This window comes from Sander lucioperca, chromosome 11 (genome assembly GCF_008315115.2).
Source record: "Sander lucioperca isolate FBNREF2018 chromosome 11, SLUC_FBN_1.2, whole genome shotgun sequence".
Classification (NCBI taxonomy): domain Eukaryota; kingdom Metazoa; phylum Chordata; class Actinopteri; order Perciformes; family Percidae; genus Sander; species Sander lucioperca.
In genome coordinates, this window is record NC_050183.1 from 3,599,341 (window position 1) to 3,607,582 (window position 8,242).

Here is an 8,242-nt window from a genome sequence, read left to right on the forward strand (position 1 = left end):
CATATCACCCAGATTTTAGTCTCAAAAGATGAAATCTTGTTAAATGGCTGGTTAAATTAGATTTACACTCTACCAGCTAAAATGTCAGAATGATAAACTGGCATGTGGAGGCATCAGTGAAACCACACGTCTTGTGTGTAATTGCAAACTTTGCTTTTGGCAGGAGGGAGTCTGGTCTGTACATGCGCCTAAACCAGCTATAATCCTAAATATCCTTCATGCGCAACAACACTGCCTGCCTCTGTCAAACACATCACTAACATGTCTCATTGTTGTGCACTGCACACCTGAGCCATTTTCCCCTCACAATGGTACTGACAGAGTTCCAAAACAAATGTATTGATGTGAAGCAGACAGAGTGTAGGTTTTGGAACGCTCTCTGGCTGAATGACTTTCTCACGCTCATGTTGCAAGAGGTCTGAACTGAGTCACAGAGCCCTGGGTCCGTCGGTCCCTCCCTTTTCCCTGCAAGTTTATCAGGCGCACCTGGCTACCGTCGGTCCCCTGAGTGTACCTGTTGCTATGTCTCAACTCCTGTATCAAAAGAAATCTGTGGGAAACGGGCTGACTAACAGCAAACACAGCTATCTGTTGTAAAAGCTTTTGATCACATGATGTTTAGAGATACTTTACTGATGAAAAGCCAATGACAATTGTCTGGCCTGCAGACAGGAAAACAAACAAGTGTGATTATTTTACATCTTTTCTTTGGGACACCCCGCCCTCACTCTCCAAATTCTCACACTCTCTTTACCTGTGACCTCCCTCCCCTGTCCCCACACTAACCCTGAGTCCTCTTGATCTTATCCTCTTTCCATTTTTATCTCTCTTTTTATATCACCCCTCCTTGCTGTACTTCCCTCCTCCTTTTATCTACCTCTTCCTCTTTTTTTCATTTCCACCGCTTCCAATCTTTCCCAGGACTCATATCTTTATTGAGCCCTCTCGACCATGGACCTCCACACACTGCAATAATGCAGCAATAATGCAATTAGACAGGGAGATTGTGGGGCTAAAGTGTGTGAAAGTGTGAGATATTCTGCTCACAAAACAATCTGGCCCGTTGTCACACACTTCTCATGCCTTAATGTGTAAGCCATTGGTGAACAGACCTGCTGCAAACGGGCACGCCTGGTGCCACAAGGGTGACAAGGTTGTGTATGTGTGTGTGTGTGTGTGTGTGTGTGTGTGTGTTCAGGGGACGGGGTTGAAGCTTAAATGCCTATGCTGGCATTTAAGCTTCATTATTGGCTGGAAAGAGGAGTGGGAGTAAGCAGACAGTCAGACAGGCTGTATCAAGGCCAGCCTGGAGGTGTCATGTGGCTGCCGCTGCCAAACTGAGGGTGGCACTGTGTCTTTTCCAAGAGGCTGTCACACAGTGGTTGACTGACTTGACTTATCCAACAGTTCACACTGTGATTAGCATGGTCAACAAGTCACCAGACGTCCTTTAATTTCCTACAGAGCGAGTGGCCAATGTGTGCACAGTCACTGCTTGTCAACAGCCGATGAACTTTGCATCTCTGCTTGGAAACGGCAAACAACACAGCAAGCTCATTACAAACAGTCAAAGACTCCCAGTTCTCTACAACTTTTACTTGAAAGACTGCAGGAGTAAAGATAATTTTTTTTATTTGGTCCAGCTTGATGGTTTACTATAAAGTTTAGAGTGACAGTTCATTCTTGACTTAGGAAACAGTAGTTCAACAAAGTAATCTTACCTAAGGGTCTACTTACTAGGTTTTTCCGAAGATTTTAACCACATCTCACAGTCTTTAGATGGAGTTCGCTCAGTTGTCGTCAGATGACCGAAGCGTGGAACTTTGGTCGCATGATAACAGGTGGTCAATTGTAAGGAAGACTGTGAGATGTGATTGATAGCTCAGGAAAAAGCAAATGGACCCTGAGTTAAACATGTTTTGTCAAACTACTCTGTGTAGAGGTTTTAAGCTGCTCTAGTAGACTGTTTTGATCAATGAGTCTCTGTATTATGTGTTCTGCGTCCTATCGCCCTGCACACCAGGGTGCAGACGCACAAAACTTGCACAGGTTTGACATGATACTGCTGACTGCAGGGGGGCAGTACTTGTTGCAGGTGGTAACGCTCTCCAAAAAATAGCAATGTATCAATAAAAGAAGAGAAGGAGAAGACCACAAACTAATGTAAACAGAATTCAAATTATTCAATAACAGGCTTTGCAAATTAATTATGAGATGGGAAATGCATTAAAGTGAGACTTGATGTACGCATTGTGTTTTGTTGAGCGACATTGAACATAATCTAGATATGTTAGTTTGTTTTGAAAACTACATAGGGTAACTTTTGCCACGCATCTTAAAAATCACAAATCTTTAAAATGACTTGACATCCTGATAAAGACTGATCAAATGGGCAAAACACATCTTTCTACATTTGCCTGTGAAAAACAATATACTGTATCTACAACAATCCACTATATGGCTGCCTTTAGAGGCTCTAGCACCACCCACAATCAGTCAGAATAGAGTGATCCATCACCCAAGTTGCTCACAGTGTGAGCGCAGGGTTACAGCAAACAGAGGGTTGTGTGAAAGCGATAAGCTCTGACAACTTACAGAAAGCGCTGAATGATAGCAGAGCCAGCCGTTACTTTTTTTGGAGTGTGAGAGAGGAGAGGGGGAGTAAGTGGAGCAGCGAGTGAGAGTGTTTATGTGTGTGTGTTTGTGTATGTGCAAGTGTGTGTGTGTCTGTGCACACGCATTATCCCAGCGTGGCACAAATGTGTGTTATTAGTGGGAGTGGAGTAGGACCTGTGCTCAGCTGCTGTTAGCGAGGCCAGCCAAGGCTTGGAGAGCAGGATCAAAGCAGGGACAAAAAGAGAGAAGGAGAACTGACAGATCCTCCAAGCAGAGAGAACAGAAGGAGGAGAGAGGAGAGGAGATGAGGGGGTTTGGAGGCTCTCCAGATACAGCCGCACACATCGCTTACCTCCCCTCACACACACCGAGGTGCCTCGAGCAGCCTGGGAGCAAGGAAAACAATAAGTGCATGAATGTACTCATGCTTTCTTTTTCTCTCACACACACACACACACACACACGAAAGATCAGCATGGGTCACTGTAAGCCTCGCAGACAGAGGCGCTGGAGTCCGTTTTGGCTGGCTAAAACAGAGAGAGAGAAATGTTTTAGGGCCTCAGAGCTGGGCTGTAGACCGGAGCCTCCCCTGGCAGTTGCCACTGCCTCCCTCGACTTCAGAGACCAAGACGCTCGCACTTCCTTTAGGGGTCTCTCTCTCCTTTTGCTTCCCCCCCCTACCCACCCACCCCGCTAGCTTCAATCCATCCACGTCACTCCTCCTTCTCTCTCTTCCTTGCATCCATCCGACCCTCTCCTTTTTGCCGATGCCTCCTGGAGCAGACCAGCGATATTTGCATGTGTGGGGGAGGCGGTGAAGCGTCGAAGGTCAGGGGTCACAGTGAGTCAAACCCAGCAGCGGTGCAGAGGAAGCGGTTGGGGAGAGGACCAGCGAGTTGGCTCGGGTCTCTGGTTAGCATGCCTGAGGCTGGAGCAAACTGGGAATATGGTTGCTTCTGCTGCTTGTAGTGGTGCGGGTGGGGGTGAGGGCCACTCATGCAAATACAGTGCAACCCCCATTTACTAGATGTTCTGACTGTAGACAAATTTGTATGCACAGCTCAAATTGTAGAACAGGAAAGATACAGTAAAAGATAACGTCAGAGTTGGGTCAGATATTCCCGATATGCACCATTGTACAGTTACATTTTATACCTAAGTTTGATAAGGTATTTATGGGTTCTGGTCCTATGGCTAAATATGAATAGATTACGTAAAACCACTAGCCAAACAAGACTGATCTTGGGACAATGATCAGTCTCTACGCAAGACATTTTCAATTTCCCCTCAAAGCCAATTTCCAGATTGACAACAAACAACAAAAAACAGCTGAAACATTAAGTTTTTCTTTGAGCCTTTGAACATGACTCCCCCTTTATTTTTCTATCTATTAACCATCAGGTCCACATGAAACTGAGTGTGGGAGAATCTGTGAGTGTCGCTTGTTTACTCCAAGTGCGCACTGGGGCATTTGAATTACAGGTGCATGAAGCCTCCCCATTTCCTCCTAAAGAGGCTGTTTGTTGACTGTAGATAAGAAGGCCAACCTTTGAAGAGGCAGGCACGCAGGCACACACGCACACGCACACACATCTCCTTAAACTGACAGCTTAATGCTGTGAATCATTATCTCTAATAGGCCTTTAGTGTAAACAAACACATGCGGAGTATTGATGCAGATCTTTCACATGCAGTCACTGATTCCCCCCCAACATCATACCCAGATAAAACGTGTCAAATTCAGGGTTCACTCATATTTGCATAAAGGTGATGGGTTTAAATACTTTGGCAGGAAATAGAGAGGTAAAGGGTTATAGTAAGAATGATGAAACTGTTTTGTCTTCCCTAACAGCTGTTTCAAATTCCAGTGGCAGTGTTTGAGGAAATTAGACTGGATGGTCTTGTCACAACAGCTGCTGCATCAACCACCGTATCTCATCTTAAATCTGGACAATCTCACTTAGAAAGAGTAAAATGTGCATTGCCAAGATGTCTAGGTGTGTGAAAGTCTTGAAATGGGATATGGAGGAAGAAGGAAAGCCTGATGTTATAACAAATGCATACTTATAAATAAATAAATCAACATAGCAGCATATAATTAGGGCTTTTCCCAGTGTCAGCAAGGCTCTACTAAAGTGTCCTGGAGCAGACGCTGAACTGGATCCAGCTGTTCTGTACAATAGCTGCCCCTGACCTCCCTGGAAGGAAGAATGTGTTTCACAATGGGAATCAATGGGGTATTACATTGTTATCACTCACAGGTGATTATAACTAATGGCTTGAGTAATAATTCAAGTTTTGCTCCTGTGCAAACCTGGCAGAGGGCAGAGCTGTCTGTGAGGATGCCCTGGGAGGCCCCAGAGCCCTTTTTCTCCTCCTACCTGGGCCAAGGCCAACCTTATCAGACAAGAGGGCCCCGAGGATTACTCTCCCCCAGTGCATTAGCATCCCTTCTGGAAAAAAAGGGCAGCCATCTCTCCCTCCTCTCTTCCACCTCAAGCCCTCGTCTCCCCCCCTTCGGCCCTCAGCACTCCACCTTTCCCGTGGGAGTTTGCAAAGCCAGGATAACCTTGAGACCTCAGCTGGTTCGCTGCCAGAAACATTAAAGAAATTCCCTCCTTCCCTCCTTTTCTCTCTCTATCCTCACCTCTCCTGTACACCCCCACCGCCCTCTAGCCCTCCTCCTGATCACTGGGACATTACTCTATTTTTTGCTCCCTGCGCCCCCTTTTCTCTCTCCTCCCCTTCTTTTTTATGCCCTTTTTTGCCTTCTCAGCCTCCTCTGATTGTGACTAAGATTAGCCCTTTCTCTCTCTCTCTCCCCCTCCCTCATTTTCCTCCTTTCTCGTCTTCGACAGGAGAGAGAGGGTGGGGGCTCAAGTAAAGTAAAAGAAAGGGCTGTTCACATAATCTCTTGCGTAGATGACTATTATCTGTAGATTGTCGAGCTGCCAATTTCAATTTAGCCAGCCCTGTTATCAGGCCAAAAATAAACGCCTCATTTGAAAAGTGGAAATCAAACTGTCCCGACAAGAGGGATGACTGACGTTGATTGCAAACTAACTGTTTTGGTGGCAGCCTGCACTTTGTGTGGCTTTTGTCTCTAGCTTCTCGCTCCCCCCAACTTAGCCTCTCTCCCTATTCTCGCTGTCAGCTTCACGGCTGTCATATTCCTTTAGTGCTGGAAAGGTCAAGTGCTGCTTGCTGCCTGTGAGATCTGAGGGAGCTCAGGGGTATTCAGCTACCCCCCTCCACATCGCTTTGTGGCAACAATGCTTCTTGCTGCGAGCTCCCCTGCACTGCCACCGGCCAGCGGTGGCAGCAACGGTGGCAGACCGGGTTGCAGAGGAATGTGTTTATCCCCTGTAGTTAGCGCCCTCCTTTCAAGTTCCCAGCTCCTCCAAGTTGATCTGTTTTCACTGCCCCGCACAGAAAGGGGCCCCGTGTTCCTGCAGGATAGTAGCGGGGATCAGTTCTCAATGTTTATGGTCGAGAGAAATGATAAGTAATGAAGACAAGAGGGAGACAGAGACTAAGAGGAAGGGACATCAAAGGAAAAGTAATGATTTACATCTTTTGTCCATGTTGGAGTACTATTGCACTCAGTATTTGTTTTACTCTGGTCAGGTAATGTTACACTAGATTGTCCTCAGACATGTTGTGTTTTTATTCAGGAGTTGAAAAAAGAGGCTTTCATGTGGCTCTAAGATTTTGACAAGGAAATGAAGAGAGTTTACAAACAAGGGCTTTGTAATAGTTTCCCATGACATCACTACTGATGGGGCCTCAAGGGGCTGTGAACCAAATCCTCTCTGAGGCTTCACACACACACACACACACACACACACACACACACACACACACACAGGTATGACCTCATCACCACCACATTTCAGGTTTCACCTTGCTTCCCCCCATCCCTGCCAAAGTCTCTCCCTCTCTCAGTCACTTTAACACCCTATCTGCCCCCTCACCTCCCCTACTGCCACACCCATCTCAGGCTCCATTGTTCCTCTTCAGAGAGCTTCAGCTTTCAACGTGGAGATGAGCTAACTGCCGCCGCTGTAAGATCGCAGCCTGCTGGCTACAACTCTCAGCCTTACACTGGTTTCAGAAATCAGTTTTTTTTCTCCACCCACTTAAGCCTGCACGCAGTCGCCACTGGGCAAAGGATTATGGGAAAGGCCGTTGACATGTAAGTGGTGGGCTGGAGTCAAATGTTGGCTGCTGCATTGTTAATTTCAGTGATTTTAAAGGGCTGGTTTGCTCACCACAGCTCCTCAAGGGCCATTAGAGGTGCTACTTTCCTCACAGTGTGGCCTCACAATGAAGAGAATGATATCTAGTGTACATACTCTTTATTCATTCAACAGAGCCACACTGTGCTAACTACTTCTACTCACCCCATCCACTTTTCCACTCAACTTAATCCATATTGGCTAACACATTATTTTTATTTCACCTAAATGCACCACCTACTGTGCTAAAGTAAACTGACTGCAATAACATGTCTAACATTGAGAGGCTGATAGCATTATGTATGAGACCGTCAGTCATTATCTTCTCTGTTTTTAATCTCTACTCAAACACAACCAAACACAGCAGGATACAGATAGCAGTATGACCTAGTTTAACTCTCTGTGGGTTTAGTGGCCCTCCCAACTTCAGTGGCATTTCAGGTAAGATGGAGGTAAGTATTTATTTAATTTTGGGGGTGGAATGTTCCTTTAACTATTATCCTATGTAAAACATCACAGAGTCCTTAGAAGCAAACATAAACACTAACCATGTTTCCATCCACACGTTTTTATGCGAATATAATATCGAATGAAAAATGTCTTATGGAAACCGTAAAATTCGATTAAATTTTATGAATATCGACATAAAGTTTGTACGTTCGATCTCATTCATCATAAATTGCAATTGCGTTTTAGGTCATTTTATGGTTGGAACCTGCCATAAAACGAAAGAAGAAGTAAAAGTTTTAGGTCATTTCCGCCACGTATATCCGCTTTCTTTGCAGACATGGCGGGTGTCAACAAAGACAGATATAAGTGGATGAACAAGGAGATGAGATACTTTTTTTAATTTAATTTGTTGTTTTGTTTGGAGCGCTGTTGTTCCAAAACCACAGGCCACCGCCGCGGCTATCGTCTGGCATTTACATGCATCTGCATCATCATAGCGACGTTTTGATAGCGTCGTTGTTGTCTTATTATAGCTTGATATGTCGCTATCAGCTGGCACATAAGCACTATTACAACTTGTGCAATCAGTGGCGGTTTTTGGCACGGGCGACCCGGGCAGCCGCCCGGGGCGGCATTTTATCATGAGTCATGGGCGCAACGAAGCACTTGAAAAAAAAAAATCTTCTGCTCCGCGAAGCAGTTTTCTATTATCTATCATTTCACTGTGTGGGGAATTGGCAGATTGGCGCCCACTGCAGCTGCAGGCGCCCTGCTTGCACCCCCTACTTTCACAATGAAATGGACTAGTCCGTAACGGGGCGGGGCCCGGTGCGAACAGGAGAACTCTGAAGTACACAAAGACGGAGCAAGACGAGTCTAAACCTTTCTTTTATTACAATGGTCTAAACGCGAAAATCAAACAAAGTCACCCAAGCGGC